Genomic DNA, 25,899 nt, shown 5'->3' on the forward strand with positions numbered 1-25,899 from the left:
CAGAAAGAGCCATCCCTGGTGTGGCTCAGGCTCTTCTGAAGCAGTGGTGTCTATGAATAAAATATCCATGATTAATACTGCATTGCCTTTCCTCACATAATGAAATAAAAGGACTCTTGCTGCCCCAAACAACCATAGGGAGGGAAACATAACAGTAGTTGAGGACAGTAAATTGACTTAAGTAAAATCTTGAAGTGCAGTTCAAAACATCACAGAAGGGCGGGGGAGGGGGCAGCAATTCTTAAGATATATTCTCCCTGTCCTTGAGAGCACAGAGAGAGAAGGAACAACAGATACTAAAGGAAATCTGAGGTAGCTGTTGTAGAAAAGTTACCCCAGTGATGAACTGAACAAACAACCCATTAGACTACATAGTAACAGGGGTGGGAGGGACCAGGCCTTACATCGAAATAGCATTTCTTTCCTATCAGAACTAACAGCATTGTACTTAGATTTCATTGTATTTACATGGGAAGCAGCACTGATACCATTAGGCCCACCCAGTGTCAGGGGTGGCGTTCCCTGACAGAACACAAGCTTACTAACGATGACAGGATTTGATTTTGTCATATTGTCCCCAATGCACTGGAAATTGCTGTTGAACAAACACGGGAAGGAACACAGTGAAAAGACTAGTCAGATGAAGTGGCTAGCAGATACTCAAAATAAACAGGTGTGAACTTCTGAATAAAAATCAGTAAGACACTACTTGAGTGATACAGTTTTCTGCATTAACTTCTGCTTAAATTAATAAATAAAATACCTCTGTATACAGTTCACCTCTTTCCTCCAAATGATATGAGGAAGGGTGGAAGATAAACTAAATCAACAAAATACATTTTTAATGGGAAGTTTTGATGGGAGGAGAAAAATAAATAGTCAAAACACAATGAGTCAGGTCATGTGACTTTGAGCGAATGAAAAGGCCAGCTACAATCATGCTGATAAATGAGGGGAAAGTATGATAAGCCTCATAGCTCACTTGGCTATGAGAAGAGGAAACCCATAGCTTTCCCAAGGAGATAAAGCCAGACCTAGAACCAAACTCAGGAATTTCCCATGTGAGGAAGACGGTCACTGGAGAGATAGGAGACACACCTTACAGTTCCAGAGCAAAGGTAAAAACATTTGACATGGTGGCACCAGAGAGCAATAAGCAGCCCTTGAAGAAGAGACACACCTCAAACAAAGACACAAAGCCACTCCTAAAAACCCTGATCCTAGGACAGAACCTCCATTCCAGTTTGCTTTCTGTTACTGTGATAAAACACTGACCAAAACCAACTTGGGGCAGGAAGGCATTTATTTACCTTATACTTCTAGGTCACAGTTAATCTTTAAAGAAAATAAGGCAGGAATTAAAGCAGAAAAATGGCAGGAATGCTGCCTCTCAGTTTGCTTGTGGGCTCCCTTTCAGGGCTACCTGCCCAGGACTGGTACTCCCCACAGTAGACTGGCCCCTCACACATCAATCCATGACTAAGAAGGCATGCCCACAGGACAATCTGATGGGGGCGGTCCCTCAACCGAAGTTCCTTCTTTCTGGAGACTCCAGTTCATGTCATGCCATAAAAAAATAAGCTGTACAACCTGGATCTAGAAATAAGCATACAGAATTAGATGTTGACAGAGGAGATAATCTGATCCTGTATGGATTTTGACAAGCTATTCCTGTCTGCTGTAGAAAGAATACTGTAATGTTTAAAGTAAGGACCACAATTTGAACAAACAAATATTTATAAATACTCGCTGTATATCTAATTCTGGGATGGGTCCTTTATAAATACTGTGCAATTCACATTTACAGCAATGCTATCTAATACGCAGAGCCTGAAGTGACCAAGAAAGCAGACTCAGGAAGGCATGAAACTCTCTGGGAAACTTACCACAGCAAAGGTGATAAACCTTACTGCCATCTTAGCTGCCGCACCTGTCCACCTCCTGACTCACTTCCCTTTTTCTGTGACTCCATGGACCCACGGACTCAGATACACTGCTCAGCAGAAAGGTGGGAGAAGGTCTTGATAGCACGCTTAGAATATTGATGGTTCCCAGCCTTAATATTCTACTAATTCCCTAAGTGACACTCAGAAGCCATCTGGATGATGTCATTCCTGAAGAGTTACTTGGAAAAAAAAAAACAAAAGGGGATATCCTGGATCAGTTTCCACATTGGACTGAGCCATGAAATAATTCTAGAAGTTAGAGAATTTCACCAAGAGTTTAGGGGGGAATTAGCTGCATTGCAATAAATTGATTAAAAAGTCCTGTTCAGAATGGATTTTGGGTCTGTCTGAGGCTTCTATTGCTGTGAAAAGATACCATGCAACTCTATTATAAAGAAAAATACTAAATTGGGGCTGGCTTACAGACTCAGAGGTTTAGTTCATTGTCATCCTGGCAAGAAGCATGGGGGCAGGCAGGCAGTCATGGTGCTAGAGAAGGAACCAGGAGTTCTACATCTAAATTGGCAGGCACCAGGAAGAGACAACGACACTTGAGCTTCTGAAACATCCAGGCCTACCCCCAGTGACACACTTCCTTCATCAAGACCACACCTACTTTCAACCAAGCCACACCTCCTAATGGTTCGATTTCCTATGAGCCTGTAGGCCATTTTCATTCAAACCATTACAGAGGCTAATGTTTCAATAAATTCTCAGATTTAAAAAAAATAGAATTCTTATATGTCCCCCACTCTGCTGTGACTAACACTATACCATAGCATGATGGGAAGCTGTTGCTCTTAACAATGAAATATTCTACCTGAACTGGACCTACTTAGATGTAGTTTCTCTTATCTTCCTAAAATAAAATTTAAAAAATCATACACTTAGAAGAAAACATAAAAACCCTATCTATATTCATGATTAACTTCTAGTTTTTTGTGGCTTATCATATAATTCATTAAACCTAATTTTGTTTAGTATTGTTGTCTCAATAATCTTTATTGATTTGGAGATTAAGAGAACAAAGATGTTTCCTTTAAAATACAAGTGGATGGTACAGGATAGGTATGGATTTTCAGATTCTCAGTAATATAAAATATAGAGGAAGGCTTAGAGGTTAAGAGCACTGGATGATCTTCCAGAGGACTTGGGTTCAATTCCCCGCACTCACACGACAACTCACAACTGTCTGTAAACTCCAGTCCCAGGGGCTCCAATGTTCTTTTCTGGCTTCTGCAGGCATTAGGCAGGCACATGATACACAGTACCTATGAGGGCAAAACACTCATAAACATAAAAAAGTAAATAGCCAGGCGGTGGTGGCACACGCCTTTAATCCCAGCACTCAGGAGGCAGAGGCAGGCGGATCTCTGTGAGTTCGAGGCCAGGCTGGACCGACAGCCTCCAAAACAATACAGAGAAACCCTGTCTTGTAAAAACCAAAAAAAAAAAAGTAAATAAATGGTTAAATACAGAAGAAATTTCTCAGAGGAGAAACTGGATTTAAGAATGTCTTTTACTAACAAAATATACCTGAGAACATGGATCCAGCTTACATATGGATGTAAGCAGGGCAGGCGGCACTTCATCTATGGCAGGCCTGAGGAGGAGAAGATGACTTCTGATACCTCCTGGAATTGCAGCTGTCTAATACTTTCTCATCATTCTTATTCTAATTTTTTGAGAGAGCATTATTGGACTGCCAGCTCTGCTATCCCATAATATTACAGTCTTAACTACATAGGAAGAAAGATTATTCAAACCAGGCCAATCACACACCACATACATAGAGAACCAGAGGCTGACCACAAAACTGGAAAAATGACCTCAAGAGGACAACAGGACTCTCTTTGGATCATGCTGAGAGTAGACATTGGGAAAAGACTGCCCTTATTCTAACAGATTGGAGATCAGCTTCACCCCCACCCCTGCTACAAAGTAAAAGGCTATGGTGGACAGTTACATCAGCCTTCAGAGTGGAACAGAAACCAGAAGACAATGAGACAAGGTGCCAGGAGCTTTGCTTGTATAGCAACTGCAGCATTTCCAGAAAATGGAATCAATATTTTCTCTCCATTTCATGGAAGTGGATCTGGGATTAGTCTCTCTCACAGTATTGATCCCATGGATGAACCAAAAGTGGACTGGCTCCAGAGTTACCTAATTACCATGCCCCTAAGTTAGGAGCATCAGTAATCTTACCCCGACTTTGTCTCACAATATGATTGCAAACAAATGTTTACCTATTGGTTTAAAGCTCTGCTTATGTGCCTACTCCAGACATACTGTGCACACAAGAAAACTAGGAATTCAAATGTCCCAGATGAGCCATCTGATCCTGACTTGGATGCTGGCCTCTACCTCCCTCCTCTTCCTCACCGTACACTCTCCTGCAGGAATTTTCTGTTGCTATGTAACTACTGTCTCCTCTGTGTGAAACACATCACAGTCTATAAGTCTGGGCTCCTGTGATTATAGGATTTTAAGTCAACTAGAAAGTGTAAACCCTGAACTTTAAGCCTTGATATTTTCTATTACCAGACTGCTGGGTATTGTCGCTGTTCAACTCTGAGCACTACTGGGATATGAAATTACACCCAGTGACTGTGTAGATCAAACACACTGCTCTGGGAATGCAGACAACATGAGGGTGGAGATGGCTGGGGGGCTTGGATGATACCATATCTACTTGTGCTATTATTAACTGTAGAACAAAAAGAGAAAAACCTTTCTTGTTCTGTAAAGCTAAAATGGCTGCCAACTGCCACCATGATATAGTAAACAGATATTGTTTAATAACATACTTGATGTTTTCAAATACTAACAACAGAAACTCTACTTCCTAAATGAGTTTGGTAAATAATAAAATTATTATCATATTAATTCCATGTAATCCATAGATGTTAAAATAGGTATACAAGTTCTCCAACTCTATTTTCTGTCTCCAAATTTAACTAATAGTTTTGTTATGCCTCATAAATATATATATATATATAGACAGAGTATAAAATATAGATAGTTTTTTTTTTTTGGTTTTACGAGACAGGCTTTCTCTGTATTGTTTTGGAGGCTGTCAGTTCAGCCTGGCCTCGAACTCACAGAGATCTGCCTGCCTCTGCCTCCTGCGTGCTGGGATTAAAGACGTGTGCCACCACTGCCCGGCAAAATATAGATAGATTTTAAAAGATACATAGATGATACATTATAAGATTAGATAGATGGTTGGTATAGAAGATAGATAGATAGATAGATAGATAGATAGATAGATAGATAAGGTAAGATATACATGATAGATGCTAGACATGTAGATGATAACTGGTCTATATCACAAATATAAATTTATTATATTTCTCCTTCCACCAAATATTGCCTCTGATTCTTATTCACATACAAACTACAAGGACGAGCAAGGCCACTAGCGGTCCTTGCATGAAAGTGATTTTCCGATTTGCAGTGCAAAGAGTCACTGTTAATTTCTTATCCCTATAAAGTTAACACTTCCTTTTAAATCATGCAGAGTTGCCACTTAGTCTTGTTCTGGAGAGTGAAGTACAATGAGCCCTTCCCTAGGCTTTGCCTGTGTTCTTGGATTTCATGATCAGTTTTTCAGGCTTCCCTATTTTTCAGGAAGATTTAACCATAAAAGCAAAACAGTACTTTGTCCATTCAAAAATGGAAACAAATAGCATCTTGTGGTTTAAAAATGAATGAGGGGAATGATGGATCGGTTTCAGATTTTTTAATCAAGGTGTCTAGCCTACTGAGAAAGCAGCATTCTCTCTACGAGGCCACACTTGTCTATAAATCGTGTTCATGTATGCATACTCACCTCAGTATACATAGAGTGCACGGCTTGTTTTCTCATGAATATGATTCTTGACTTTTTTTTTTTAAGCAATCAGGTCACTTTATAATCACCAAAATCACACTTGTAAGGGTGAGGAAACACTCTGCTTAGCACAGATTGTGCCTCTGCATCTGTGCTCAGGAGCCTCACCCCGCTCCCCCCCCCCCCAACCTTCCAACAGTTAAAGCAGCCTTGAGAGTGAACTCGAAAAGCTGTTAAGTAGATGCCATTTACTGGTAAGCATCTCACAGTGCATTCATTATGACACGCGACATAGTGCATTCCCGGCAAGTAATGAAAACAGAAGATACACAACTTTTCTCACCAAGGAAACACTGCGCACACCTCCTAAGGACTTTTCCTCCCTCACACAGTTCATGGTTACCATGGGTTACCATCTTCCTGGATGCATTTATCTTCGGGGAAGAATGTAGACACCAAGGAAGGCATCCATCAGTGGGCACACTGACTACAATTGTTTTTGTTGTTTCTGTGCATGTACACTGGCTGGAGGAGAATAATGAATGCAAATAGATTCTGCTATGACGTCATTTTTAACCATAGCCCAGACCCCAAACTAGCATGCTGTTTCCTTGGCTTATTTCTTGAGGCAGTGTTCCTTCTGCAGTCTTAGTTGTTTTACTAGAAACATCTTTTAACTGAGTCTTTTAAATAATTCATCTAATCTATAATTCCTGAGATTATTAAATTCTAGGACTTTCTTGATTTGTTTTGTTTTCTATTTTGGAATTCTAAGCCTTGCAATTGCTAAGAAAAAGTTTACATTCCCATCCCAAGGACTTTCAACATGAAATGAATTACTTCTAGAAAGAGAAGTTAAAAACTCTTAAATTACATTTTTTGTTATGAGTCCTGACCTGTCCTTCTGATGCTGTAGACTTTGAGTCTGTGTCAATTACCAAGGAAACAGAATCATTTGTTTAAAAGGAATATAGAATGACTTAAAACCCAGGATCAAGTCAACTCGAGGTAAACTTGAAAAGGTTCCAAGTCTACAAAGAAAATACAGGATGCAGATTCACACACAAGGGGCTTAACCTTTTCACACCTTACCACCACCACTAAAAAGGCTCTTGAAGGACCACCACATAGTAATGACCTAGGAGTAAAACTCCATGCCCTCACTCAAGCTTGTGTAAACTGGTATATTTATGTTTTAGTTTTGGTTTCAAGAGGGCTAGGGTTCAAACCCAAGGCCTTGGCCATCCTAGGCAAGGACTCTCCAACTGACCTATATCCCCAGCTACGTATCTGTGTTGTTATCTGGTCCTTATGAAGGTCATACAGCATCAGCAGAGAAAACCTAAAGTTAGGAGAACTTTTGGTTGTTAAAAATCCTGGGGAGTAAATGCTGTCAGTATCATCACATCTGTATTATTCAGTGACTGAAACTGATATGAATCTTTCAAACTCTTAGTAATATATCTAAGTTTTCCTTTAAGAAGCTCGGTGTCCAAGAACGATGACAGGTACCACAGAGATCTTCACATTAAAACTTTACAAAACCTTTTATTTTGCCCAAACACTGGTATCTAATTGAGAAGTCAGCAAACATTATCCTTATTGAGCCAGAGACTATGTTTATGACCCCATGGCATTTCATTGTATGGGGAAGAACCTAAAAACCCTATCATTTCACATCAGGCAGACATATACAATTAAGAACAAAATTGGACATAGCTGTGTTATAAAGAAACTTTATTTACAAAAGAATAGGTAAGTTGTCACATTTGATCCATGAGTCATAGCTCACCTACCCCTCACAAGATTCTATGTAGTCTTATGACTATTCATTTTATTTAGCTTTATTTTATGTAGCAGTGAAATGGACTGAACCCCAAGTTTGCATGTTCAAAGCACAGTGGTATGACTTCAAAAGACCAATCATAATAATGCTTAGGAATATTTGATTAGCAGTGTTTATGTTTTTTAACTGACATACTATATACATATATATATGTTTACATATATATGTATATATATATAACACGGGTAACACGGGGTCACTCACAGAACGAGAGAGAGAGAGAGAGAGAGAGAGAGAGAGAGAGAGAGAGAGAGAGAGAGAGAGGAGTCAAAATTGACAATACAGAGACTCTAACCTCAGCGAAAGCCCACAGAGCATTTTTAAGCTTGTGAAGTTTGTCCTTGATTATTGCCTTATTTGATTGTTTTCCAGCAGTGGGAGGGAATTATGATTCTGTGAGTTTCAAAACCAAGCTTAGTGCACTGTCTGTGAGACTGGAGTTCGGAGGTCCTGTGTGACCTGCAGAGTGCCTGGAGAAGTCAGCACTGAAGACCTCCCTGATACACAGCACACCAGCAAGGCAAAATGCCTTGGCTCTGCCTCGCAGGTACACTGCTTTCTCTTTAAGATCCGAAGATCCCATGGGCAGGAACGAGCTGGCGATCAGTAACGTAAGAGAATAATCTTGTATTCTAGTCTGCTAAGGTCTATTTTGTGCCAGAATTTTCCCTGTGGCACTGAGCCAGGAGGGATGATGCTACTATAAATGTCTAGGCAAACGCCTAAAAAATAAATTCACAAGAAAGGAAATATATAATTATAGAACTAGTGAACTAAAGTTGAAATTACAGTCAGTCACAATACTCTCAGCCTTCCCCTGTAAGGTTTTAAAGCAGTGGCAAGAGATGCAGGCGAGCAAATAACAAATGAGAACTACATTTCTTTTTTTTTTTCCTTCAAAGAGGGGCGTCAGCGAAGGTGCTGAGCATGGAAAGAAAGAGCTTGGGAGAGAAGAGAGGCCTGAAATTTGTCCTATGCTACAGAGGTGGTCACAAGAAACATCCTGCTGTCCTTTCATTTCCTCCCAAAACTAGAAGAAATGTGTCCAAAGGAAATATGATTAGAAATGTCTTCTCTTTATTGAATCACATGGAATTCCCAGCATAAATTAAATGTCTAGAGTACTAGGTTTTCCTTTGGCATGTTCATACATACATGTATTCTCTGATCGGAGGGTCAGGTTCTGCTCATGCATCCAGAGCATGTTCTGGAAGACATTGCTGCCAGTCCACTCCTTGGCTGGAAGGTAACTTTCCTTTCACCTCTGTGAAGGGCCTGGCTGGTATCTGATGGCCATATCATTTCCTACTTAATCCCTACTGCTCTCCAGCTCTTGAGGCAAGTCCTTAAGAAGTCCCTAACAGACGCTTCCCCCGCATTTCCCACACAGTCTAAATTTAGCTTTCTGTGTAACATGCCTCATGGATGTTTTGGCGTTGCCTTTCCAATGAAGGCATCGTGCAAATGAGGGAACATTCTAAGCAACTGGATCTTGTGGTCCACACTCCCAGCTCTGCTTTATGCAGATGCCTGTGTTTTCAAAGAATCCGCCTCTGTAAGAACAAGGTCAGCACTGTTTGGAAAGAACAGAACTAACTAACCCGGAGACGCTGAGGCCATTCCCCAGGGTATACAAGGGACTGCTTAGATTCCTTGATCCCCAATTGCAAACGAAGCCTTGGCAATGTTCACAGACTCCTTCTACCTAAGCAGATGATGGTCCAGTGTTAAACGAATCCATAAAATGGGAGAATTTGTTGGGAAGAGGAGGATAAATGCAAGCAAAGCTGACATTTCATCTGTTAGTGGCAAGCAACAGGAGACAGAATATAAATTCAGGCCCTTCCATTAAGTTATGTAAGTCTCAAAAAGTAAATTCAGCTATATGGATTGCATCTTCTCTACCATAAATATGAGAACAATGATGTGTGCCATCATGTTCGCACATGAGTGAAAGGAAAGGGAGTTTCCTAAGCTGAAAAGTGATCCCCATAGGACCTTTTGATCGTTTGCTCAGTTGTGGACAGTGCCCTACTGAGAATCCCTGGCTTACTTATCAACATTTCATCTCCAGGTACAGTGGATGTTAAACTGCATTTCAGTAGCTGGGCTGCAAATCTCTGCAAGAACAGTGTGCTATGAGAGGGGATATGCTAAGGGCAGGGAGACTATGTTTATGACCCCATGGCATTTCATTGTATGGAGAAGAACCTAAAAATGATCTTTCCCACTCACGACTTCAGAATGAGCCGTGGAAAATTGCCTTCTTAAAAATTAAGTCAGACACTCTTAAATATTGGCAGCCTCACATGGCTCAACCTTGCCAGAGACTGAACCAGAACTCATAGTTAGTGCTTGTTAAAACTCGTTGCGTATAATGTATTTCATTGCAGGTTTTCCTCCAGTTTACTATGTTCTTGCTTAACTGAAGCACTGTTAAAATGATTATAAACGTGTTCATTCAAAGCACAGTTTCTTGGAGGAGGTAACACGGTAAGTACCTTTAGATAAAATAAGAGGAGCTAACCGCACCCCTTTTATCCTCCAGCACTGGACCAACCCTAGGTCTTTGCATTCTCTTAGGGAGCCACAGATTTTACTTTAGCATCCCTTCTCTTCTTCTGTTTAAGTCATGGGACTCCAATACTAGGATTCTTAAAGGAATCACAGCCAAAAGAAGATGAGGGGACTTATTTTAAGGATTGGCTAATATTGTCATGTAAGCTAGGAACTACAAAATTCCAAAGGCTTGCTGTGGAGGGCATTCTCCCTGTCTCAGAAAAGCTGTCTCTCTGTTCTGTCCAGGCAAGGCCTATGGCTAACTGACAGAGGCCCACAAATATAATGGATAGCAATCTACTTTAAGTATTAATCTTACCTACTGTTAAACTCACACAACACCACAGAAACATCCAGAATACATATTAACAAATATAGTGGTACTTGATACTCTTGCAGAAGACCTGGGTTTAGTGCCCAGTGCCCACAAGGCTACTCACAACTGCCTTTACTGCATTTCCAAAGGCATTTCCTGTCCTCTGCAGGCACCAGGCATGTATGTGATACACAGCCACCCATGCAGGCAGAACACCCACACACATGATAAATAAGTTTAAAGAAATAAAAACACCGCATCTCCTATTCCTGTTAAATCCACATTTTATATTCACTTTGTCATAATAAAGATTTCCCCAAAAGGTCCCTTTTTGAATGCAACGATCACTGGTAGGGCTCCCTTTCCTCTAGTATTTTTGAGGAAGACACCACCCCATTTCCCCAAAAGCATGATGTGACATCTTACCTTGAAAACTCAAAGTCAGTTTCTAACTTTATCAAATTATCTTGAGATGAGTCTTACTTACATAACCAACCTTGAAAATCACCAGTACAATGAGAACAAAACCACACGGCTTCTTCCTGTTGAGAAAACTGATAAAAATTTTTGCTGCCTTGAACTGCTTAGGAAAGACAGAGAAAATGGGCCAAGACGCACTGAATCACTTTTTAAGCCATCAATCATCTTCCCTCACAAACCCCTAAACTCATTCACTTAGATGTTATTTGCTCAACTGTTCTTCACAGAGTCCACTGAGAGACAAACAACATAGAGTAACTAAGAAAACTCACTTTCAATGTCACTTCCATCCACCCAGAAGATCCCGAGGGCTTGCTTTAAGGGTACCCAGGTATATATGCTCTGAGAGCTGCAAAGACCTCTGGGAACAGCGAGCAGGGCAGTGTTGAAGGCAAAATTAACCTTCTAGCAATATTCCACTTTGAGGACTCAAATCAGAGTTTAATCTCATTGGGATTTTTTTCACTATTGGCTTTATAAAATTAAATTTGTCAAAAACAATCTACCTAATCTTATATATAGTATTCTTATTAGGGCATTATATGACTATTACAAGGACTAATGTTTAGGAAAATAGAGTAATTACCATCACTTATAGGTCCATGGAGAAATAGTGCAGCAAGATAAATCTAATATATGCGATTGGGAAACCTACTGGATGTGCTCAGAAATACCTCAGTGGGCACATTCACGTTCTTCCCAACATGCATTTCCCAGTGTCTATTCAGTTCCCAGGGGCCCCTCTCTTCCTTCCCTGGAGAAGAAGGGGGCACATTCAATGTGAGTCTTTTCCTTGGCATTCTTAGACGGCTGGCTTAGCAGATACACAAGGAACCAGGGAGCTTGGGTCCCAAGTATTTTTCTCATCAAGATCATCATGAAATTACATGTGCCATGTTAGTATACACATCAGACTATTCTCCTGGCAGTCTTATCTCTGGCCTTTCATTTTACTTTCCCAACAGATGAGAAGTCTTCTGTCTCAAGATCCTTTTGCTCTGCTTCATCTGGGTTCCCAGCTAAACACATGGGAGGGAGTAACTGAAGAAGTATTATCTGCTTTTATTATTCTTCTTCACTTTTTTTAATTCTCGGGGTAAACAGATTGGAGTGAAACAGGGAAGGAAAAGGTAACCGTTTAATTCAGTATGTCATTGTGATTGCCTGCCAAAGTGGGAAAACAAACTAATCATATGTATGTCCTGTTATTTCCTAAAGACTGCAAGGGCAATCCTAGAGGTCAGAACAAAGAAAAGAAGAAAGACAGAAATCAAATTTTTCACAAGTTGGGGTCAGAGAGGTGGCTCAGGCAAGGTTCCTAGAACTAACATGGAGGCTCACAGCTGTCTATAATTCCAGCTCTATGTGATTATATGCCATGTTCTGTCTTCTGTGTGCACTGGACGCACAGATGGTACACATATAGCATACAATCACATACACATGCAATAAGAGTAAATACATCTTTAAAAAGGAAGATTATCATAAGTAAGACTAGAGGTATATGGTATGCCAATCCTGTCCTTTCTCTTCAAGTGTGATTCTGTGGAATAAACTAATTAGTCCACAATACACCTTTCCACTGTGAATATCAAAGCCCTTCTTTTCCTGGACTTGGGCCTAAGCTGGCTGACTAGGCCAAATACTTCAACCAAAACATCTAACTAGGCTTTAAACCAGGAGTTTCTCTCTAAAGGACAGCACTAATAACTTTAGGACCAATATTCCATGATTTAGCAGACAGTCTACCACACGTTTTAGTCCCAAAGAAAACAGAGCTATTGAACAGAAATCAGAGAAATATATATGCCTATGGCTATTCCCAGTCCCTTTCTGAAGCTAGACTACATCCCTGATTCTAGGATCCGTTCCTGCATTCTGAGAAACAAATCTCAACTGTGAATCAAACCTCTGTGAATCAAAACTCTGCCCCCTTTAGCCCATCCCCCACATTAATACTCTGGGCAGGGGGCTTATTTTGGCCGTGGGATCGATAAGGAGCCACCATGCAGCCTTTCTGGGTGGTTCCCTTCATAATAGAAATAATCTTTCCACTGGCACCTCCTGGGATGACTCTGGCATCTGGCACGTCAGTTCTATTCAACCATCATTGTCACCTTCTCCTAGTGCGTGAGGGAAGAGCACATGAGTGATGGCGTACTGCTTGACGTGGGGCAGCCATGCCAAGGATCAAGGCCTCAGACCCGAGGGAAACTGGCAAAGCCCTTTCCTGAGGTGTTCCTTGGTCCAAGCATGAGTGTTTACAAGAGACTGACCAAGGTGTGCTAAAGTAGCAACTGCAGGGTCCTCCAGGTGTGCTGTAAGCAACAGACACTGAGGTCCTCAGTTACTAAGGTGGTTGCACCACTCCATCAGAGTGCACCCTGCCCGCCTATCCTTGTGTCTGTCCTTTCTTCGAGGCTCTTAGAGTCCCAGGACCAAGCTGTGCAATGAGCTATCTTCTGAGTACCGAAAGCTGAAATACAGTAATCCTGAAAGTTAGGAGAAAACATGCAGAAAGAATTCTCTCTCCCAGAGCCTAGCAGATGCACAACTGGCCTCTGAGACGTGTAGTTTTTAATAGGTCATAAAAGGAGATCATCCCCATTGAGGGAATCACATATACCCTGGGGGGAGGAGCCCCACATCATGAATATGTAAGACGAAAAACTAGCATAAGAAATGTTTCTCTCTCATGCTTGCTGACTTTTTAATTTCTTTTTTATTCCCATTTTCCTTTTTAATCTTTCATGCATAACAAAAATCCTCACTGGTTCATTATCTAGTTCTACATCTTTAACACAAGTTCATTTCCATTTTGTCTGCCAGTCCCATGGCTCTTCGTGCATCTCCCGTTGCATCCATACATATGTCTATAATATTACGCTCTAAACACATCATTTGGTGCACATTTTTACCTCTCTCCTGTGATCACCAGGCTGTTTTGAAAGAGGGTAGGAATTACTACTATGGCCCAAGCATCTAAATCATGAAGCCAGGTCCACACAGCAAATCTCTTAATATCCATGGCCTGCTTCTGTTCCCTTGATTAGCTATGACTGATGCAGAAACTAATAGACAACATGTAGAATGAAACCTGATATTCGGGGCCAAATTTTATTGTCTTCAACATTCATTTCCTACCCTTTCTGTTCAGTGATTTTACAAATGGCTGCGCCGACTCATGGTAACTCCCGAACCTTTCCTCACATTTGACCAACACTTCAAGATTTTGCAAGTACTTCAAGAAAAACTGTGGTTTTCTAGATCAAATGAAAGTATACTTTCAATTCAAACCTCCATTCTGTTATCTTTTCCCTTTGCAATGTTTTGGGACTTCCCTCTAAATCATGTGTTTTCTTTTATGCTACATAACAACACTTTGAGACATGGCACTGGTTAATCTAGCCAATAACTTTAGTCATTACTGACAATAAAACCTGTTATAGTAACTTTAAGAAGGCAGTATCCAATGTCTAATACCTTTTAAAAATTGTTTTCACCCTATTTGACACAGTTTCCCCATATAGTTTCCCAAAGCTTTATTTGAGTGCCAGGGGTGTGTGGGGGGGGGGGATGATGGGTAGAGGAAAAGTATGTGATTTGTGTGTACAGGTCCTGGGTTCAAACCTCAGGACCAAAACAAGACATTTCATTCTGCAGTCCATCGCTCTGTAATGTTGGCTGCTCTCAGGAACTGTCTGTGCTCTTCACTTCCCAAGCCACGCCTGCTCTTAGGATATTTTGTTGCCTTGCCTTTCAGCATTTGGTTTGTCAGCCCTCTCTTCCTTGTCTCTTACTCTTCCTGCCCAGGAGTCAGCTCCACAACGAAATTTTCCACCTTCAAAACTTCTGTCCTGGACTTGACTGTAATTTTATTCATAAGCCGACAGCCCCTTCTCTTTTGTGTGTGTAGGGGGGGTGGTGATGGGTAGAGGTCAGAGGTCAGAAGAGTGTCTTCTATGACTTCTCACCTTATTTTTTCAGGCAGAGTTTCTCAGTGAACCTGGAACTCAGTGATTTAGCCAGTCTGGCTGGACAGCAGACCCGGTGCCTGTGCCTTCCCAGCTCTGAGACTGCAGGCATGATCACCACACTTGGCTTTCTATGTGGTGCTGGAGTCTGAACTTAGATCTGCATGCTTTGTTGTTTAAATGGGATTTCAAATTCTTCACATTTATCACCTGTTCTGTTCTACCAGCTTCTCAGGGGGGAAAAGAATCCATCTGTTGCTATAGCTGACGTTTCAGGGGTATTTATTCACTCCTGTGTCACTTCCATTGTTATTGTTGTGGAACACAGTTATCGCTGACGTCATTAATCAGCTTTTACATTTCATAGTCACACTGTCAAGCATGTTGAAATGCTGAGCTTTGATCTCAGATTCTGGTCTGTTTATTCTAAGGCTTTAGACATCACCATTCTTTTCTCATGATATCAACTATATTCCTCCCCAGACTGTCATTCTCATAATCCTGAAAGCTGTGTATTCTTAGATAGATTTTTCATCATAAGTATGTTTTGAAGAGGATGAGAATTTATGAATCTTCTTTTTCTTTTTTACCAACTATGCCTTCCAATTGGGATTCCATGCAAGAATGTACATAGGCTGCTTGCCTATAAACTCTGTGTTCTGAGATACCCTATAGATTCATAAATGACAGACCTGCAAACAGTGTTTCCAAAGTCCTGGAGAGTTAATTTAGCTCTCAACTAGATTTAGCTTCTCTTTGGACACAAAACTATTGCCACTGCATGACTGCTATATGGTTTCTGATGGGGCCTTCAAGGTGAGCCAAAATCAGGCAGAATCCAGGCATCATTTAAGAACAGAAGCTCGCTCACTGGTATCTTACATAATGGTCTGCAGTGAATGTTTGAGGTTGGCTGGCAGCTGTGTGCCAGGATGGCATTCAGAGCCCTGGAGTGACAACAGCTTTGCCCTCTCAGCATGTGGCTTCCAACACTGCTCTGATCAGCCAGGAGGAAGGGTGCATAGCGATGATGAAGGCTGTTTCTATCTTCAGGACCCCAGACCAGCAGCAAAAATCACCTCTGTGTGCTTTCACTAATAAGAACTTAATCTCATAGACTACAACCAACTGTAATAAGGTCAGGAAACTGATTTCTATCTTGGTAGCTATATGCTCATTGTGACCTAAGACTATGGAAAAATTAGATAAATGGGTTTGATAGTTAGCCTAACAGTTGCCATCATAAACAGATACAAGCAGTGAGTCTCATACTAGTATGCCCCCCCCATCAATACACCTCAGGTTGGTTTCAGTTCATTCATCCATGGCTGTGATGATTAAAGTTTAACCCAGAAGAATCAGCTGGGAACTTTTCCTAACATTATATGCACAAATTATATCTTGATGAGTCAGCCTCAATCAAGGGTATACATATGGACATTTTTATTTAGACAGACGTCTGTCTCTTGACAGCTTGGTGCATGAAAACACAGGCACAGCACACACACACACAAAAGCCAAGACCTACTCAGTAAATGTCTAGATAGGGAACATTCAGTTGTCAGTTTCAGAAAGCAGACAACGCCAGCTCAATGATTTAAACCTTGCAAGGAGGAGAGCTGAGATATGATAGTCAGGTTCAAGCAATAGCAGACAGTAACAGCACCGGAGACACTGGAGGGGATGCCAAACAAGCCAATAAGGGGGGGTGCCACAGTTCTCCAGCTGCCCCACAGTGGAACAGCATCCTCCAGTGAGGGGAGATGAGATTGAGGGAGGCACACATAACCGTTGACAGTGCTAGAATTACACCACACACGTCTCAAGTCTCCGGGGTTTATTTATCTAAACTGTCTCCTCTATATAAACTAGTCAGTAAATCCTGCCCCCTGCCCCCCCCCCCGCCCCTGCCTCTTTCCCAGCAAGTCACCGTCCACAGCACATCTACACCTTTCTTCCTCTGGGTTCTTATTCACAAACATTATTTCCTCTATTGGACTATAAGCCCCTAAGGGAAAATCACTGTCTTATTAGTGTTTTTGTTCATGTGGCTTGACACACGATGGCATGCCATAAGTATATATATGAACGGAGCATTTTAAAAAGCATGTCTAATATGCTTGGGAACAAAGAGCAGGATGCAGCCTGGGGGGGTTGGGGAAGGTTCTTCCACAGTGGTGGCTTATTTTAGGGTCCTAATGAAGGGTTTTATGGCAGAACAGGAGAAGCAGCATGATAAAGTCAGACACAGGTGGGTAAGAAAGGTAGGAAGAAACAAACCAAATGCCTGGCATTCTTTCTCCTCTATCCCAAACCCCTAGAGTAAGACAGGTTTTGGTATATGCAGCCAGCTCTTATTACAGATATGCGATCCTGAAGGGGTTACCCAGGAAATTCAACCTTTCCCATTCTTCACCGGTAAAACTCATTTCCTAACTGAATAGTCTCTAGTCATGACTGCATCCTGCTTATAGAATGCATATGTGGGACTATTAAGACCAGAAAGGCTCCTCTGTTTTTAAACAAGAACACACATGCCTCTAGGCTACTTCATTCCCCCATGCCTTAGCCTAACCCCACCTGTGAAGATACCACACTTTCTCCCATTTTGTTTTTCCTAGAAGCTAACATTCTAGTGAGCATAACTGAAGGATACAAGGTTCTAGGAGTCCTGATCAAGTTTAATACATTCATTCGACACCAGCAGAATCAGAGCACCAACACTGTATGCAGTTTGAGTCATTCATTCAGATATCAGCAGAATCAGAGCACCAATAGTGTATGCAGTTTGACTCAGTCATTCATTCATTCATTCATTCATTCAGACACCAGCAGAATCAGAGTACCAACACTGTATGAGGAGACAATTCTTTAAAGTTTAACTTTTTCTTTAAATAACTTATCAACATATCTCCCAGTACTTCCACAGATCTGCCTAATTTCCCAGGGTCCACTGCTCGCTTCCAGTGCACACTGTGTGGCACTCATTTGTCTCTGCCCTTGTGGTTTCCCAAATCATCTTATTTTCTGAAGGCGGAAAGCAAAGATTCTTCTGTGGTTTGGAAGTCCTTCAACTGTGTTTACATCGTCACTTCCTACAGTACGTGAACAAACAAGCAGCTGCCACAAGGCTTACACAGGGTCTACCTGCTATTTCACGGTGCCGTGCGCCTTCAACGGCTCTGCGCCCACCTACGAGTGTGCTTTATGGTCTGAAAAGTCACCTAATTGGAAAGTCGTCAGATGGGAGCTGCGCATTCACCTAGTCATTCATGGAGACGTGGGCATACATCCATCTGAGATTGCTTCGTATCCTCAAGAGGATACACTCATTATCTGTGTACCGCTTTATGGGCATTTGGAACAGACATGCCGTGTTCCGGGGGTTAGTTTGGATGTGCCGTCACGGCAGAAGTACCAGTGCTGTTCCTGCTCCTGAGAAGCTAATGGTGCACAGGGTTTCTCACAGTGCATTCAGGGTGATGCCCAGCTGCCACCATTAGAAAGGGATGAAAGACCATAACCAGCTTTCCCTCCACTGCTATGGCCTCCATCCTTCCTTCACAGAAACTGCTGGGTTCTTCGTGTCTTACCCTTCTGCATCATGGGTGCCACCGAGAGGCCTTCCATCCGATCCGTCTTTTTTTCCTCCCTTCTCTGCCCTCAGGCAAGGAAACAGAGTAGTGGGGGCAAACTGTCCACACAACATCCTGTACTGGCCTAAGATCTTTGGTAACCATTGATCAGCAAAGAAATACAGGTCCTTTCTTATAGTCACAGAATATTGGTTTCAATGTCTGAAGACAGACCAAACTCTGAGGATGGGGAAGTCCCTTATATAAAATACCATAATGCTTGCGTGTAACCCAGGAACATCTTCCCATATGCCTTAAATAACACCTATACTGCTTCTAAGAACAATACATCATAGGAGGCATACACACATTTATTATACCACACTGTTGAGAAAGGGAAGAACTCTATGCACATTCATTTACATACAACTTTACAAAAAAATTTTCCAACTGCAATATATTGAGTCCACAGATATGGAATCAACAGACACAGAGGGTTGAATGGACTTCTGAAATTAAGATACTTCCTCCAAACTACATAAATCCATAATGAAACCAGACCCAACGGCTGTCTTTTTATTATGTCATAGTGACTTGAACACAGTCACCCCAATTTAGTCATAACAGTTTTCTGGGTGTTTATAGTTATGAGTAGCTATTTTTCATAAAATCAATCTAATTTTAGTTTTCCTTTATTCCTGGATTTGTGACCATTCCTTCATGCAACATCGTTTTCCTCTTTAATTCATAGTTTGAAATAGCAATAAAATGATAATAAGTTCAAGATAAGATTGCAGGTTCTCATGACCAGGTCATGGGTTTCCTCAGTACTCACTGACCTCTCTGGACTTTATCTGAAGACCAAAGGCATCTTTACAATGCTGACATAGCACGTGTGGTTCCAAAAGGATTTGGATGGGTTATTCAATAAGTGACCTGGTTTGCTTTTTATGAATGGGGTCAAGATAAGAATTGACGCACACTCTGGCTCTGTCAACTCTTTCAATCTGGGTACTGCTGAAATGGGAAACCTTAGAGATAAAAAACACAGAAACACAGACCCAGATTTCTTCTAGAAACTGACTAATAAGTGCCTGGAGGAACATAAAGATCAACATTTTTTTTTTCAAATTTATTGTCACACTTTCCTAAAACTGGATTTCTGAGCTCAGACTTCAGGCTAATTACTAGCTGGGAGGTACAGTTACCATGACATCCTGGCCAGCCAGGATTATGATTCTAAGGTTCTCTGCTCATAGCCAAGAACACCTGAACATCTGAGCATATGAACTAAGTTACCTAGGAGTCACTTTTGGATGGAAGGGAGGGTAAATTTGATGCAAGGGTATTCTGGAGAAAAGGGCTGGAGTTAAGGAGGAGACAGAGAAGCATAATGGAGGATGGTGCTGAGGCAGGTTTCCTGTTAGGCTGGGAGGAGTTGTTGGGGATCCATGGCAACAGCATTAAGAACAGAGGCCAAAGGCATTATGCACAGGAGACCATGCAAGTCTGAGCATAAGCTGTACTGGTTCAAGGCTAAAGGACCCATATTCTTAGCAGAAGCAGGAGAGAGAGGGTGTTCCCCATTTCATCACCATAGCACAGCAGCACTTCTCGGGGTTGTAGACCAGAGCTGTGTCGTGATGATGCCCAGGCAGGAAAGTGGGGTGTTTATGGAAAACTACCAGCCAAAGCAGCCATCATTTCCCTCAGGTAACTGTTTCATAAATTCCCATATGGAGTCCTGAGATGCCCATGTGAAAAATTCTTGCAGACTCCTTGGAAAATCATGGTAGGAGAAACCTGCCCAGAAACTAATGTCTTTGATTGTGGATGAAAGCAGGGAACCCACACAATGCTACCTATATTCAGTTTTGATGTCTCTACTCCAAACCTGGTGACACATGTGATAGTCCAGTCAGATACACCAGTCAGACAGGCAGTTCGACAACTGACTCTTCTTGCACTTAGCAGGAGTTGCAACCCAAACAAAAGAACTCAGCCAAATGGAAAGAAGTTCAAGGTCGAGAAGACCGGGGTCTGAGCCACTCCCCTGCAAGCCAGCCCAGGAGGAACAACCGTCATTCTGATCAGTGTGCTCAGACATTTGTGTCCACCTCTCCTTTTGCCTTTAAGTCACACCAACCAATCTCACCACACACTGGAGGTGCATGTTTCAAAAGCCCACTTCTAGGTCAGTGAGTAACCAGCACACCATTTTCCTTCTCTTATCTAATCCATTCCCAGGACTCCATCCCTGAAGCATGAGCCAGGCCAGACTCCCACACAGGATTTCCTGAACTCTCTGACCTTGGAACTAAAAGTTGATCCATACAGTGCTTAATGACAATCAACTGGGGTAAATGTGTGTGTGTGCCTGCATGTGAGTGTGTCGGGGGTGGAGTGCTCTAATAGTTTCTTTACATGCATAAGGCAGGGTCCCTATCACTGTCCCCTAGCACAAAGTCGGTTGGATTCTCTGGAACCACCAGGAAACAAACTGCCAAGAGGAGAGAATGCTGTCATTCCCTTCCCTCAGACTCTGGTTCACTGGGAGACTCACACGAACAGTATCTATGAGATTCAAAGAGAACTGGTTGTCCTTTGGTTACTGAGACACGAAGACTTCTGAGAAGGTAGGACTCAGTCAAACCCCTAAAGAAGAATCCCAGAGAGTGAACACACCTCCTAGAAGCCCAGGCAGACACTGCTTCGCACTCCCAGAGCAGACAGCAATATACAAAGAGGGGAGCTGGGGTTTGTCATAAGGGACGATGAGCAAACATTCTTCATTTGGGTTCTATGAACATCGTTGGAGAAAACATAAAAGCATCATCATTTTTGTTGTTATTGTGAACTTGTAACCTCTTTGAACTTTGGTTTATAGTGATTTATCCCCTTCATACTACAAGCAACAGTACCAGACTACTTTAGAAAAGACTGGTGTATTTTTAGATCTGAGATGCTGTTGCAGGCTCAGGTGTTGGGGGTTTGATGGCCAGTGGGATTTGCTGATGTCATGGGATCCAGGGGGCTCTAACTTCATCAGAAGATCAATCTTTTGATAAACTCATATGACAGCATTTGGGGGACATGGTGCAGAGCAGAAAGTGGGGCTGAGTTGGAGGAAATACATCACTGATGTCATACCCTAAAAAGACATAGTCCCTTCCCCCAAGCTTCTCTCTCCCCCTCCCCACTGTGTAAGGTGACATCTCTGCTCCACTCCTTCATCTGTGGTGTACTGCATCACCACAGGTCAGGAGCAACTGAACTGCCTCCCTTTGGAAACGGTCCCCTGAGAACTAACACAGCGAGGGTATCTACTGAAGCTAGGCCCAAATGTATGTGCCCTCTGATGTAGAAATTCCACTCCTAAATATATGTCAAGATGAAAGGGAGGTTGGGGGCATCAAGAAATAGGTACAAGATCAATCATTGTGTTATTTATGGTAGCTAAAGCCACAAGCAACTAAAAAGTGCACCAATATTGGGGCTTTTGGGGGGAGATGGTTCAGTCCATAAAGTGCTGGCCACAAGCAAGAATCAGGTGCAGTTTCTATTCCCTGCAATGGGTGAAGAGAGTTGGGGAGGGAGCACAAAAGGTGAACAGTACCCGAGGACCCACACCCAGGGGTGTCCTCTGACTTCCACATACACGTGTGCACCGACATACACACATGTGCACCCACTCATGCACACACATGTACACCCATATACACACATTTGCACCCACATACACACATGTGCACCCCCAACACACATGGGCACCCACACACACATGTGCACCAACATACACACATGTCACTGACATACACACACGTGTGCACCCACTCATGTACACATACATGTGTACCCATATACACTTATATGAACCCCACACACACACATGTGCACTCCTCACACACACATGTAGCTGCATACAGACATGCAACCCCCTACATACACGTGTACCCACATACATACATGTGTACCCACACACACACATGTGCACACACACACACACATGTGCACACACACACACACATGCACCCACATACACATGCACCCACCTGCACATACATGCGCCCACCCCACACACACGTGCACCCACGTACATACATGGGCACCCACTCTCACACACACATGAACAAATACACGTGCACAGACAGTTGATTTGATTAACAAGCATTCACTTAGAATACTGAAAAGCACTGGAAAGAGAAGGAATTATTGGCCTATGCAGTTCCACAAGTGACTCTCACAGACTTAACATTAAACAAGACAAGGCAAAGACAACAGACATGACACAACTCCATTTATATAAGATTCAAAGCCAGACAAACTGACAGTGGCACAAGTCTGAGAGTAGCTGTCTTACTTGGCAGCCAAGAGGAGTCAACTATAGAGCTTCGGGTTTGTATCTCAACACACGCAGAGGGTACACAGGAATACATACAGAGCACTGAGCTTCAGTATTTAACATCTGAACCTTCTCTGTATGAAGTTATACCTCAATAAAAAAAAGTCCTATGGCTGGGCGGTGGTGGCGCACACCTTTAATCCCAGCACTCGGGAGGCAGAGGCAGGCGGATCTCTGGGAGTTCGAGGCTGGGCTGGACCGATAGCCTCTGAAACAATACAGAGAAACCTTGTCTCGTAAAAACCAAAAAAAAAAAAGTCCTATGAATTTAAGTGAACAAACTATGGGTATATTATTAGTACGTGACAACTCAGCTCTAGAGCCACCTGGAAGCTACAAATGAACTGGAAATTGTACCACCTGATGTCTCAGATATAAATAGCACAGAGCCTGTGTTCACCGGTAAATCCACAACTAAAAACTCTACTTGAGATGGGGAAGCACATTATCATGCTCTTCGGAAGTTTAAAACATTAAAAGCTTTAGAAAAGTCAGGAGGGGTACTTTAATGGGTATAATAAAGAATTTCCAGGGCTGCGGAGATGGTGTAGGCAGCAAAGTGCTTACGGCATAGCATAAGATCTCCAGTTTAGATGCCTAGCACCCACACAAAACACACGCAGAGGACACCTGTACTCCTGGCAGTGGGGCAGGGTGGGTGGGGGACAGGAGGATCCCTGGGGCTTGGTAACCAGCTAGTCCAGTGAGATTATTGAATTCCAGGTTCTGTGGGAGGCCCTGTCTCAAAAATAAGATGGAGAACAATTCAAAAAACCACATCTGATATCCACCTCTGACCTCCACACACATGCATATGCATGTGTTTCCACACCCACATGTACATGTGACATATGCAAACATGTGCAAACTCTCCCCCTCCCCTCTCTCTCTCTCTCACACACACACACATACACACACACACATACACACACACACACACACACATGTTTCTATGCTACTGTGAAGAGTTACTGAGAACTAAAACTAAAAGGAGCAGGTGTCCCAGGGTGAATCAGGAACAAAGGCTGTACAGTCATTCCTCATTCCTGCTCGGGGCGTCCCTGGAAGGGAGAGAGCACATTTCGAAGGGTATCCTTTGTAGCATCCTGGGCAAGAGGTGGTATGTGGGAGTACTTGGCACGCAAAACATCTACGAAGTGCAGGAGGCTTCCTCCCTGACACCTGGCAGCACTGCTCTTCATAGCTGAGTCCCAGATCACTTTAGGAAGTGACAGAGGGATGGCCTCTCAAGATGCCACATCACCCTGATAAAGCCAGAGGGCCTCCAGATCTCCTTGGAGTTTCCTGAGCAATGTGGAATGACAAGGTCAAGGTCAGGCAGGGCTGCAGCCTTTCATCAGATGTGTTTCGCCTGTTCCGGATGCCAACTTTCCTGGCTTGTAATTGAAAAAGAAAACAGCACTTGCCCTTTCCTTCCTACCTCGTCTCTAAAACTGCAAGAAAGTCTATTCCTGGACCCGCTCCCCAAAGAATGTCTCGTGAAAGATCCTCACCAGGAGGACACGGCACCTGTCTCTCTCACCCAGACAGGTGGACGCTGGCAGTGACTTTTGGGGAAGCACCAGGTTGCTGGCACAGGCTCTCTGACATTCTTTTCATAGGCTACCATGTCCAGGTGTTTTGTGGCAAGCTGCCAGCTCAAGCACTAATTAATTAAAGGACTTTCCTTGCTGAGAATATTGGCCATTTTGACATCTCGGTTGGATGCTTGAGCTCATGGAGGCTTGGGAAGAGCAGCCCTGCCTTCGTCCCATTTGATCTCCCCAGTGGGAGAAACCAAGTGCCCAGCGTTGCAATAATCATATTAAGTACCAGTTTCCTTTGCCAAAACACAGCACACTCTTTTCTTTATCCTTCCCTTGGGGAAAACTCCCACTGAGTCATTTACTGGGTTCTCTGCTTATCTTGCAATTCCACACCGACAGTATCATTTTTTTTTTCAACCTACACAGGCAGTTACCCAGGCTGCATGGTTTGTGGTTTTAAAGGAGATCATTACATTCAGGCTCAACCTCAAACAGAGCAGGACAGGGCTTATGATCCTTTGTGATAGCATTCACAAGGTGAGTTCCCCTGTGATGTAGGCAGGAGTGACCTCCAGTCCCTGAGTCAGAACAGAAATGGCCTTTGGATACCAGGCAGACAAAATCTATTCAGAAGTCCAGAGTTGCACTTAGGCAGATGAGTTGGTGGCTCCCCCCAAAGAGGGGCACCCACAATCTGCTCTCTGTGAGCAAAACATTCTGCTTATGCGTGTTATAAAATTTACCCTTCTGTGATTTCCTTACCCACACACAGTTTTATCTTTCCCCTACTGAGTCATGAGCTAACTTGTAACAGGACTTAGTTTGACTTTGGCTTTCTCCTGAGACCTTTAATACGTAATGGAGTCTAGGTGAATCAAGCCATCTTCTCTGCCGGAGTCTAAAGAGAGGGAGGAAGGTTATAGGTCTGTGGCAGGCTGGGAAGATGGAAAACATTTAAGATCAATACCTTGTTACCTTACATATTAGGTAGACATGGGGAAGGAGAAGAAAGGATGAAACCATGGAGGTAAAAACAGAAAGACAAACAGAGAAGTTTTTCAGAAGGAAGACAGAAGAACAAAGAAAAAGTTCTCTTCACAGGCTAGAGATCACGGTTGGAAAGGCGCCTGATGGGCGGTTATATCTATTTAAAAGGCTAAAATGGACTATCTACCCAACACAATGACTGTTTTGTGTTCCATGCCACAGTAATAATGGAATGCTAGGGGACTAAATCTTTTTGTTAATCCTTGAAATAAATGTATTCAAGCAGCTATAATCCCCACCAATATAAGCAGGTTTCAGGTGCCAAGCCAAAGCTGCCTAATCTGACACTTAACTCTGCTCGAGCTGAGTAGTAAATTGTCAAAATGGATCACATGAAAATATGGCAATCAATCCAGAGTGATCCCTTATCCAAAA

The 25,899-nt window shown here is 42.5% G+C and overlaps 1 protein-coding gene and 1 long non-coding RNA gene across 4 annotated transcripts in view; both read right to left on the reverse strand.

Moving 5' to 3' along the window:
* The window catches only part of Rasgef1b (RasGEF domain family member 1B), a 498,748-nt gene that overhangs the window by 290,108 nt on the left and 182,741 nt on the right, over positions 1-25,899 (reverse strand). The gene's annotated exons all lie outside the window — the stretch shown is intronic.
* Positions 2,928-6,304, reverse strand: LOC121140892. The gene is made up of 2 exons (XR_005877842.1): positions 6,122-6,304; positions 2,928-3,217 (listed from the first exon to the last, which is right to left on the reverse strand). It is a non-coding gene; the product is annotated as an uncharacterized LOC121140892 (long non-coding RNA).

Source organism: Mesocricetus auratus, unplaced genomic scaffold (genome assembly GCF_017639785.1).
Source record: "Mesocricetus auratus isolate SY011 unplaced genomic scaffold, BCM_Maur_2.0 Super-Scaffold_100006, whole genome shotgun sequence".
Lineage (NCBI taxonomy): Eukaryota > Metazoa > Chordata > Mammalia > Rodentia > Cricetidae > Mesocricetus > Mesocricetus auratus.